Below are 11,529 nucleotides of genomic sequence, written 5' to 3' on the forward strand. Positions count from 1 at the left end.
CATGGTGTATGGGGAAAAAAAGTAAATCTATTAAGAGCAACATCAGACAGAAAGAATCTGTGCTTATTTCTGGCCCCCCAGACCCTATCCCCTAACGGCACCAAGAAACAGATCTGTTTGAGAAAAGTAAACATTTGTTTAAAAATAGGAACCAAGTGAGAGACTCCAGATTGATTTTTTTAAAGTTATGTAAATATATATGGAATTGTCTGTTCCTGCGGTAACTGATAAGGCGAAGGAGAGAGAAAATCCACTCAGTTCCCAGCATTCATTCTCTTCTCCTGCTACTTCACACGGCCACAGGGCCAGAGGGCAGGATACAGTGCTAACCCACTGGAACCTTCCTTTAAACTAGCTCTGAGTTGGGGCTCTCAGTTTAAAAGGAGAATTTGAATAAACCCCTGGTCAATCTCATTCCAAAAATGTTATTTCTGCCATCAGCTGGTGTTCCAAAAACACACAGTGGTTATCACAAGTGCTGGCATCCTCTGGGCCCCGGGGGTGTTCCATACCCCCACTCCTCCTCCCCACCCGTTCCCCCAAACCTCCACCCTTGCCCCGTCTCTTCCCACCCAGTTCCTCCCCCTTCCCTGAGCACACCCCACTCCTCAGCCCCAGAGCACCCATGGAGTCAGCGCCTGTGGTTGTACCAGGGAATTGGCTGGTCCCCGCTAGAAGCTGACAGATGTTTCGGTAACATGAAGCACAACTCAGACCCGGCCAGAGAAAGAATTCAGATTTCACTTGCTGAGTGTTAAAGATGAGGTAATTCCCCTCCCCCATTTATTAAAGGAATAGGTTAAGGCCAAGATTTTCAAATATGGGAGCTCTTACATCCTTCCCTATCCTGGAGAGGAAAGCTGGTCCAAGGATTCAATCACTAGCCTGGGACTTGTGTTCAACTCCCAGCTCTGCCAGATTCCGTGTGTGACCTCAGGCAGGTCACTTTGGTCCAGGTCCTAAGAGGTATCTAGATGCCTAACTCTCACTGAGATCACAATGGGAGTTGGGGGCCTCAAGCCCTTTGAGGATCTGGGCCATAGACTGTCTATGACTGTTCTCCACCTGTAAAACAGGGATGAGTGTGTAATTCCCCACCTCATAGGGGTGTTGTAAGAATAAATACATTAAAAGAGTGTGAAGTATTTAGAGACAACTCTGATGGGGGGCATCTAGGTACTTTAGATAGTTATTTAGGCCCAGATTTTTAGAAGTATTTAGGCATTGCTGTGCTCAGCATCACAATGCCTAACTGATTTAGAAGCCTCTACTTCATTTTTAAAGGGATTTAGGTGCTTAGTAGTCTAAATTCCATTGACATTGCTGAACACAGCAACACCTAAATACTTTAGCTGTCCAGGCTTTCGTAGACAGATTTTTCAAGTGCTGAGAATTCAGCAGCTCCCATTTACTTAGAAGCCCCATTTTTGAACACCTCTTTTTGCAAGTCTTGTCCTTATGCTTCTGCGTGTTTGAATAAGTGCCAGGAACTCCAACAGAAGCAAGTCTCGGGAAAATTGGCTAACACAAAACTTTGTACGGTACACTTACTAAACCAGGCTTTTGCCACAGCAAAGGAAAATTATATTCTGTCTGGGCTTTGTGCCTCTCAGCAACAGTACAATAAAACCTCATCTAACCATCTCTCCAAGCATGAGGTCCTGACAAGTTCAAGATTTACTTAGGAGCGGTTTCTGAGAGGGCTGTGTGTCAAATCTCTTTCACTTCTCTGTTGCAGAAAAAAAAGAAAAAAAATGTCAAGGACTTCTTTGAGCTACAGGCTCGCGATTGATTTATTACAACACTAATCTAGTGACAAGGAGAAAGCACCAAAGTACAGGAACACAAAGAATTGATGACTTGGCAGATAAAACTACCCTCTGCAACTCAAACAGATGGGAGTATTTGATGGAGAATTCCATTTGACCCATACAAAACCTTGGCAAACATATGCACACAGCACCCCCTGCAGATCCATAATTACTTGCAAATATCTGGATTGAGTTCTCAACAATCTGTATGTGATTTCCCCACCCACATCTATTCTACCCCTGCACAGCAGACACTCACATCCAGAATTGTTGGCATTCACAGGGATGTCCAATCCACAGTGAGAAAATCAGCAGTAGCCAGAGGTAGATTTTAAGCTGTATTCCCATACGCATGCAGAGTAACCCTGTGAGACAGAGCAGAAATCCTGATCCATTATTCTTGGAGAAAAGAAATTGAGGGAAAAAAGGCAATGAGAAAATTCCATCCCAGCTGGTCCCTCTCAAACTGGCTAAACAGGTTCCTATTGGACTCCCTCGGAACCAGCAGGGCTCAGCTGCCTTCAATCCCTATTATAAAGGATGTGTCTGCTAAACATAGTTAAATTATTAACATTGTCTGTATTAGAAGTGTTTTAGCTCCCACATCAGTATGCTCTAGTTCAAGAGATTATTCTGATTGGAGTAGCTAAATGAGCAAAATTGCTACTCACATTAATGAAAAACTGCTTTAAATTATGAGAGTCAATTTTCCACCCTCACTGTCTTGTGGCTACACACGCTAAAGGCAGCTGTTCGCTCGGCCACCCTTTCCCCTCCCTTCACCATGAAAACTGTCATTTACGGTTCTAAGTAGCAGTAATACCCTACAAATATGCAATGCCCTCCCAACCTGGGGATGATTTATGGTAATCTGTTAGAGTATTAATTAGGCTCTTGCTATTGGGCATTGAACTAACAAAGCCATATTTTAAATGCTGCAGGAAATTATTGCTTAAATATTTCCTCTGCCTAGTTGACTGCTACTTGCTGAACATACATAAGGAATTGCCACTAACTAGCTTGAAGCAGTGATTAAGAGCTGCAACTACTTTACTCCTGGGTGAATTCTGCGCCACTGCACAATGCAGAATTTTGCAGAAATTAATGTTGTGTGCACAGAATTTCCTCCCCCCCCCCCCCCACCACAGAAATGGGCTGCAGAGATGTTGGCTGCCATTAGAGGCCCCTGGACCCAGCTGAGCCCAACTTGCAAATAGAAAACAAGGCCAGGAGGAGGGAACTGGAGGGTTCCCAGCAGCTGCAGTTCCTAGCACACCCTGAAGGAAGGAGGTGATGGCATACAGGAAATTCCATGCAAGCCCAGAACCCAGCGTCAGGCTGTTTCTCCCCCTGGATCCCTGGGCTCTAGGAGAATTGGGGTAGGGGTGAAAGTAATTTAAAGGACTTTCCAGTACACAGGACAGCTGGGGTCCTGGGCAAGGTGGAGGGGGTACCTCTGGGCCCCCCAGAAGGGGCAGGGCCCCAGGCAGAAGGGGAAGGGCTGGGGCCAGACTCCCCTAGCTCTTCCCTCAGCACTGCTTAGCCTATGCTGCCCAGGGCTCCGGCAGCGATTTAAAGGACCTGGGGTTCTGGCTGCTGCCAGGAGCCCCCAGCCCCAGGGCAGCTTCCCCTTTTGCCCCATCAGCAGGTCTGGTGGTACCAGTGACCACTTTCTTACCACTGTGCCATACCAGACCTGCTTAGTTTCACCTCTGGCAGGGGGTGAGAGTGTCTGGGCCAGGGAGGTCCCCATGGCTGAACTCTGAAGTGGGGTGGGGTCAGAAGAGTGTCTGACCACCTGGCTGGGCTGGGCACACAGAGAAACAGGAACTGGTCTGCTGTAGGGGTTTCTTTAACTTTCTACTTTGGGGGGATTTTTTGTGTATCTGTATTGTTGCAGACATACTCGCTGACAGGTATTTTGAAATAAATTACCAAAATAATTGAAACTGATGTGATTATATAGTGTTATTTTGACTTACAATTTGCATAATTTTAAAATATTGTGTACAGAATTTAACATTTTAGCACCTACTTCCTCCAGGTGTACTATTTGCCCCTAGGTAAACACAGCTCACTTCAGTGTATTAAGCATGTATGAACTATTAACTTTATAGCTTTGCACAGCCAGGACATTGCAGACACAATGGAAAACTACAGCTGTGGAAAACTAAACCTGTTCCTTGAGGTTCTAATGAATATGGCATGAGAATTGGTTTTAGAAACACACCTCGAATGTACATACCTGCTGCACTACTCCCCTACCTTAGCACATCAGTAACAGCTATTTTCATCATTAAGCCTGGAGTTTGAATGGAGTCCTGCCACTCTAGACGCCGCTAGGTAACGAACACATTCCAGCTCTTAGTATCAGCTCTGAAGCATGAATGTGCATTGCAGCAGGAATGCAGAGGTGCTACCAGCTTGTTTATCCAAACATAGCCAGACCCTGGTGGAGTCATCAGTTCAACCAATGCCAAACATCTACCAGGGCTGACCCCAGATACCCTGACCCAGTTGCTTCCAGCTCACAGCTAAACATCACTCAGCCAGGATTACTGTGTGCCACATAGCAATCAGGCCAGATGGAGAATGGCTGTCACCTTGCCAAAGGAACAGCTGCCGCCTCACCTGAAACTCTGCTTCATCACACAGGGCAAAGTAATTAGGATGTTTGTATCTTGTGGTAAATCACTGCACACACTAGAACAGGCTGACAACAGTTAAGAGGGGAACAAAACAGATTTTTACTACTGCTTAATATCAGTGGCATCAGAATATGTAAATTAGGTGTACAGAGCTGCCATCCCATGACTAACTGTGGTCTAAACCTCAAAGACTAAGGCAATCCTCATCTCTAATTGTGATAACATTTTTGACTTGGGCAAAATCAATTTTGAATTGTTACCCATATCTGAAATTAGGATAATTCTTACAGACGTATCTGGCATTGCATATGTACCTTGCGTGGTTATTGTGATTTAGTGCCTCAAACAATTTTGAAGATAAAAAGTAATCTGAAGTTCCAGGCTGTGTGAAGGAAGAACTGATGTCTACTATGAGGTGTAAGCACTTGTAATGCCACTCAGACTGGCTTTTTTCTGCTTTAGTGATTTCCTGTGTGTTAGTATGCATTTACGCATCTGTATTAACAGTAGTCTGGGGGTTGAGACAAATGTCAGCAAGATGGGGGTAGAAAGCTGCAGCATTTAAGTACCTCCATTTCATTAAAGAAATGGTTCTACAGGCCTGAACTGGCAAATGTAATCACTAAAGACGTCATCTTCCTCCTATCACACTGACAGGATCAGCAGAGGCAACCGAGTTGGATTCCCCTTGATTTCTGAGGGGGCTAACTCTAGACCTCACTGAAGGGCCTTAGATTGCAGAACAAGTTTTTCTCTAAGTTCTGAAGTCACCTGGCTGCATCTACAGAACAGAGCTCTTGAGGGGAAATGATATTTAGGCATTAATTTTGTTTTGTAATTTATAGCAGCAACTATTAGCCTTGGATGGGCCTAGTTTTATTTCTGTGCAAGTCAAAAGAAATGAGGGAAGAGTGCAGCAACTGCTGAGAATGCCTTTAGGCTAACTTCTCCACTCCAACTCAAGGGGTAGATACAGATCCAGCTAATGGAAATGGCATTGTTCTCTTCTGTGAGACTCCAGGAGTTGAATGGGGAGAAAGACAAGTGTGGAGAGGAAAAACTGGCAACAGATGCTCTGCAGTTGCCCACCCTTACTAAGCGCTATCTGTTCTGAGGTTTGGTCTACACATGGAATTTTTCTACTGAATGCAACCAACGAAGTGAGCTGTAGCTCATGAAAGCTTATGCTCAAATAAATTTGTTAGTCTAAGGTGCCACAAGTACTCCTTTTCTTTTTACATGGAAATTGTATCAGCATAACTGCACTGGTCAAGAGAGTGAAAAACTACATCAGAGTTGCTATAGCTATGCAAGAGTGCTGTCAACATAGCTACCCACATTCAGGGAGGTGTTGCTACACCAACAGAAAAACCCTTTGCCAGCATAGGCTGTGCCTACACTATGGGGCTATGCCAGAATAATTATGCCAACATTGTTGCTGTAGTGTAGATATACCCTTTACCAATACCATGTGTCAGAAGCAGGGAGATGAGGGAGCCAAGACACTAAGAACTCACTGCTTCAGTGCAAGTCTGGCTATCACAGCGGCCCCAAAGCACGCAAACCATCTGGTGCAGGATGAATTACCAGCTCTAAGACCGTATGTACCGACTAGGCCCCAGAACCTTGTTCTCTTTTCTTTCTTGCTGCAACTGAGGCTCTGGCTCTCTTAAGTTGCCAGTAAGCAACACCCACCTTCCCAGGTGCATGTATTTGATTATGACCATCCAGTTCTGTAAAGTAAAAAGCCCAACAAAACCTAGACAGCTTTTAGAGCCCCCAGCCACCATGTCAGAATCTCATGCAAAGTAGGTTTTAAGAAAGTCTCCAAGGAGGATGATTGAGGGGTAGTTTTATCTGTCTGAAAAAAAGTTGACAGTTGGGTATTTTCCTCAATGTAACCATTTAAAAGCTTCCCAAGATATTGGAATCACCTCATGGCAGGGCCTGCATGCCATGTCTAGAACAGGCTATCAAGGTATTTTGTCACCTCCACTACTGTGGTATTTCAGCCCCTCAAAAACACTAAAGGATTTATCTTCACAACATAGGAAAGCATAATCCTCATTTTACACATGGGGTGCTGAGGCCAGATCAAATGACTTGGCTGAGGTCCAACAGGAAATCTGGTTAAAACAGCTCTGATTTCAACCTGATGCCTAGAGGCCCAGGCTCTGCTTAACCACACGAACTTCCCATTCATATACAGACAGAAGCACACACTTCAATCCATTTAAGAAGTTACCTCAGTACTTTTAATGATTTTTAGTACATAAGAACCTTCCACATTACAGCAGTGGGTTGAACCCAGCTTGCATGGGGTGAATACAGCCATTACGGACACAAGAACACTAGACATAGTATGTTACTGCATAAAAAGAGGTCAAGATTCATAGATGGTCAATCCCTTCCACTGAAATGGCTCATGAGCTTTGAGAGAATAAATTACTAAAGCTCCATGGCATGTCTTAAGGAGGCAGGACATGCAGTATTTCTTACTCCACGCAGAAAGAGGGAAGTTTGACCATGAAGTCAGAGCAGAGCAATGTGGATACAACAGCCTAGACTCAGGAGATTTTGCTGTCACTGACAAACGTTCGCAATATTAACAGGAGCTTTCTGCTACTTCACAGGAGAACTTCTGCTTCATGCGGACATTGACAACTCCTTCACCTGTCAAGGGAAAGTGAACATTTAGTCATATGAACTCTGCCAATTTTACAGACAGTTAAGGCAGCTCTTGTCACTTTGCACTTCTAGAGTGACACATGGGAGTTTGAGCCAGGATTCAACCTTGTGTTGTGTTTTCCACAAGCTAAAATAAGGAACAGCTACTTCTCTCCCTCCATATCACCTAGAGCATCTTAAGACCCAATGCAGCTACAGCAGTAAATGCAAACTTAGTAGAGCAAGACACCCACATAATGAACTGAAAAAAGCAGACTTGTGTTTAAATTTGTAGAGGATTTTGGAAAAATTAAGACTATTTGCTTCTTCACAACAGATTGAACTTTTCAGTCCCCAAAGGGAAGCATATAAAGGAGGCAAACACCTTGAATGAAAAGTTGAGGCACTCAGTAATCTTCAACAAAAGCTCTTTTTACTCATTGAAGTTAAATTTGGTGTTAAGACCAGTTTCAAAGTAATTTTGACTAAATAATATTCTTTTCCCCTCTTAACTGAGCTTTCTATCCACAAGTCCTGTAACATGAACACTAGTCACTAAAGGATACTTAAGCACCTAAGCAGAAGTTGTAATTTTCAAGAGCACCAAGATGCATCATTCCCATTGATTTCAATGGGAATCAAGTGGTAGGTACTTCGGAAAATTCCACTAGGCACCTGTCTGCATCTTAGGCCTCTAATACTTTTTTAAAACCTGGCCCACATTCAGTCTTTCAGCCAGGATGGGACCTGAAGTACTAACAAAAGTTTACTGACAACCCACCCACAAACACATCATAAACAAGTGAAAACAGCAGAAACCCCAGCCATACCCCTCCCCACCAAAAATAAACTCAGTCACCTTTAACAGAGCAGTAATAGCACACAAGCTATTTTTACAGTCAGCTATGCCAAGGAAGCTAGAACAAAATGTAGGTCATTGAAGTTACTAGACTGGTACAGCAGTATCTGCAGGTCCCATGAAAACATGGATTGTGCTCAGTACTGACCAGCTAATGTTTGTTACACATGTTGAAGACAGTTCATATATAGTCTCCAAGTGTTACTGAGATGTGTGCAAAGAGCACCCTCAATTGCTGTCTGCCTTCAGAGTAGCCTGCATTTATGTGCAACCATTTTGGGCATACAGGCCATGGAGCTCTATATATGCAATGAATTGGTATTTACACAGCAACATGAACAGGGAAAGCATCTCTGCATCTGTGGAATCAGACAGCCTGGCTAAAATGCAAGTTTTGGTCAGCATTGCCGATCTGATGGGGAAAAAAGTCTGAAGTCATCACATTCCACAGAACATGCCTTTCAGGTTGTCAAACACTTTTTTAAAAAAATTAAAGCCACAGTTTACCTTTAGAAGATCCTCAAGTCTATGTTTATGGACAACGTAATGGTTCCTGCAGGAGAGATATTGTACAGGAGAATTAATGACTTTCAAGGGCAGCTGGCATTTAAAATATTCAGTCTGCATCTTAGAAAGTCTATGATCTACAGAGCAGCAAGTGGGTGCATTTGCATGACAAAAGGTTTATTTTATATTCCACATTGAGTGCCATTAATAATCTAACTGAATTGCTAAGAACAAGTATCAAATTATGAAAATACAGGAGAGATGCATGGATCTGAAGAACTGGATTTTTTTTACCCACAAAAACTTATGCCCAAATAAATCTGTTAGTCTTTAAGGTGCCATCGGACTCCTCGTTGTTTTTGTGGATACAGATTAACACGGCTACCCCTCTGATACTATGCAGCTGTTCCTACAATATACTTCTGGTCCACTGCTCATCCTATCATTTACCCATTCCATTCCAGGTCAAACTATCAAGCTACCACAATGGGATCTGCCTAACAGGATGCAAAAGAGATAAGCTGGGTGAGGTAATTATCTTTTATTGAACCAACTTCTGTTGGTGAGACAGACAAGCTTTTGAGCTTCACAGAGCCTTCAGGTCTCCACAAAACACAACACACCAGCAAACCCTTTTTTGCTTCCACCCTTGACTGGCCTGCACTTCATGGGAAGTTTGCAAGACATTTCTCAATGCTCCCAGACTTCCAGAAATCTTCCTCATTCACAAACCATTTGCAAAGCTTAATGACCCCAATCAACTATGTGCCCATTGCCATCCTGCAACCTGTGCAATGGTAGATTGGCTGGGCCCTGGCTTTTTGTGTTCCTCACCACTAGACATGCACTGCTGTTTACATGCAGTATTTGCCACCGATGTCTAAGACTGGCAGACTTGGTCAGCAACATATCTGGGGGCAGTGGAGGGACAAGATATTTCTGCAGAAAGGATGCATCCAAAGAGAAAGGGGTGGTGTTTTTTTCAAATGATACCTAAACGATGTTTAAAAGGCTGCAGTCACTCCTACTTTGGAGGCACTAAGCATAAACTTCTAGCCTGAAGGTAAAGGAATTAAATGTCTGTCTTGTCTATTAGAGCGTAAACTCTCCAGGGCAGCATCTGTCTACTATTGTTTGTACAGTGTCTAGCGTAATGAGGCCCCATTTCCAGTTGGCCCTTATGCACTATCATAATAATAAATAAGTGGGATTCATGACTGTTTTAGAGCCAGTCTCTCCCTTGGAGAAATTATTTGAGACTACTGACAAAGATATTTATTCAGAAACTTACCACTCTCTCCTAGTAGTGGCTCACAAGTGGCTTGTTAACCAGGGCAGTGTCCTCTCTTTCCAAGACTCTTCAGGTCACCATGTCACCTTTCTCTCAATGAGCCAGGTCTCCCAGGCTCACATTGCTCCACCCTTGCTGCCATGGACCTAAAAAGTACAAAGCCATGGGGTGGGATTAACTACTGAGTATGAGTCAGTGGAGGGGGAGAGAAGAGAGGAAGGAGAAAGGGCCCTTCCCTACTGGTGTATCAGACTGAATCTGGCTAAAGCAGTGAAAAATCAGCACTGTCGCTCTGATGGGGAAAAAAGTTTAGTCATCATGTACACCAGTGAGATCTCAGCACCAGAGTGAGCTGGAGGAGGGAAGTGCCAGGGCAGCATGCGAATGACATCCTAGTTTGCATGCAGTTTCAGCAAGGCAGACACATGGGACGTATGTAGCTAACTGGTTATCTGCACATTAGGCTGGCATACAACTGCACAAATGCACTTCACTTTTTTAATACATCAGCCATAAGAGTACCAGTTACATGTTTCAGATGGAAGACTGCAGCACTTTAGATGTTACAGTGGTAGGTGCTATAGAAGCCTAAGATAGAGGAGTCAGTTGTTTGGTCACATGTGGAGAAAGGAAAACACATGCTGAGAAACAGGTGGAAGAGAAGAAACAGTGTTATAACGGCAGATAGAGACAGGGGTTCACGAAAGAGCAACACTTTTAAAGATAGGTGCCTAATATAGCAAAGAGCGACTAGGATACTGGACAGAGAAAGTGGCAAAAAGGATGCAAAATAAGAGTAACTTACATCTGTTGTCTGGGGAAATGGTGATATGGCTGCCCTAAGCAAAGTTTCACACTATTTACATGCAGGCACCAAGAAACAAACTTGGAAAACAGCAGCAAAAGGTATTTATTCATAGACGGACTTACGGCTGCCACCTCCACTAGGGTCAGAAAGGGCAATGGACACAGTGGGTTCGTAACCAGAGCACCGGTGCTTCCTGCTGGTTCTACTCTGGAGCCGCACCTGGCCTCGCTCTCCCAGGCCGGGTCCCCAGCACATGTTGCTCGCTCCTGCTCGCTGGACCTGAGAAGCAGAAGACCGAAGAGGCACAAGAGATTTAGCCCCGCTGGCCATCCGGCGGGAGCAAAGCAAAGGCCGCCTCCCCGGGCTGGTGCATCAGACACAATCTGGCTCAGCGCAGCGAAATCAACACTGTCGCTCTGATGGGGAAAAAAGCTTTAGTCATCACGTGCACCGGGCTGCGGGGGGAGCCCCGGCGGCGGGACCACGGAGCGACCAACCCTGTCAGCGGCTACAAACACTCCCGGGCCCTCTTACGGGGGAGCGACACGCTGCTGGGGGGCGGCCAGCGAGAGGGCAGGCTGGAGCGGCAGGGGCAGCCGCTAGCGAAGGACTCCCCCAGGCAGCAGGGCGCTCCCGCCCAAGGGCCGCGGCCGAGCTGCAGCCGGCTCCCCGCGGCCCTTGCGGAGGGGACGCCCCATCAATACAGGCCGAGTGCCGCAGCGGGGGCTACGAGGCACTGCTGGGGCTGGACAGGGGCCAGGCACCGGCGCGGACGGCCGCGGATTGCATTGGATTGCATGCCACCCCCCGGCCCCGCACAAGCCACTCACCGGCGCCCTCAGCGAAGGGAACGAAAAAGAGAGCGCACGCCCGCAACACGTCCTTATATAGCGCACTGTGCCTCACTGCGCATGCTCCACCCAAGCGTACCTGGGAAA

At 45.4% G+C, this 11,529-nt stretch overlaps 1 long non-coding RNA gene and 3 other non-coding genes across 4 annotated transcripts; all 4 read right to left on the reverse strand.

The window, feature by feature from the left end:
• Positions 1–6,687: 6,687 nt before the first annotated feature.
• Positions 6,688–11,476, reverse strand: LOC140897129 (uncharacterized). Its single transcript, XR_012154686.1, has 5 exons — positions 11,422–11,476; positions 10,714–10,870; positions 9,784–9,929; positions 8,493–8,538; positions 6,688–7,132 (listed from the first exon to the last, which is right to left on the reverse strand). It is a non-coding gene; the product is annotated as an uncharacterized LOC140897129 (long non-coding RNA).
• LOC140897428 (small nucleolar SNORD12/SNORD106) lies at positions 8,344–8,437 on the reverse strand. Its single transcript, XR_012154727.1, has one exon. It is a non-coding gene; the product is annotated as a small nucleolar SNORD12/SNORD106 (small nucleolar RNA).
• LOC140897425 (small nucleolar SNORD12/SNORD106) lies at positions 10,022–10,113 on the reverse strand. The gene has a single exon (XR_012154725.1). It is a non-coding gene; the product is annotated as a small nucleolar SNORD12/SNORD106 (small nucleolar RNA).
• LOC140897426 (small nucleolar SNORD12/SNORD106) lies at positions 10,955–11,046 on the reverse strand. Its single transcript, XR_012154726.1, has one exon. It is a non-coding gene; the product is annotated as a small nucleolar SNORD12/SNORD106 (small nucleolar RNA).
• Positions 11,477–11,529: the final 53 nt, after the last annotated feature.

Source organism: Lepidochelys kempii, chromosome 13 (genome assembly GCF_965140285.1).
Source record: "Lepidochelys kempii isolate rLepKem1 chromosome 13, rLepKem1.hap1, whole genome shotgun sequence".
NCBI lineage: Eukaryota > Metazoa > Chordata > Testudines > Cheloniidae > Lepidochelys > Lepidochelys kempii.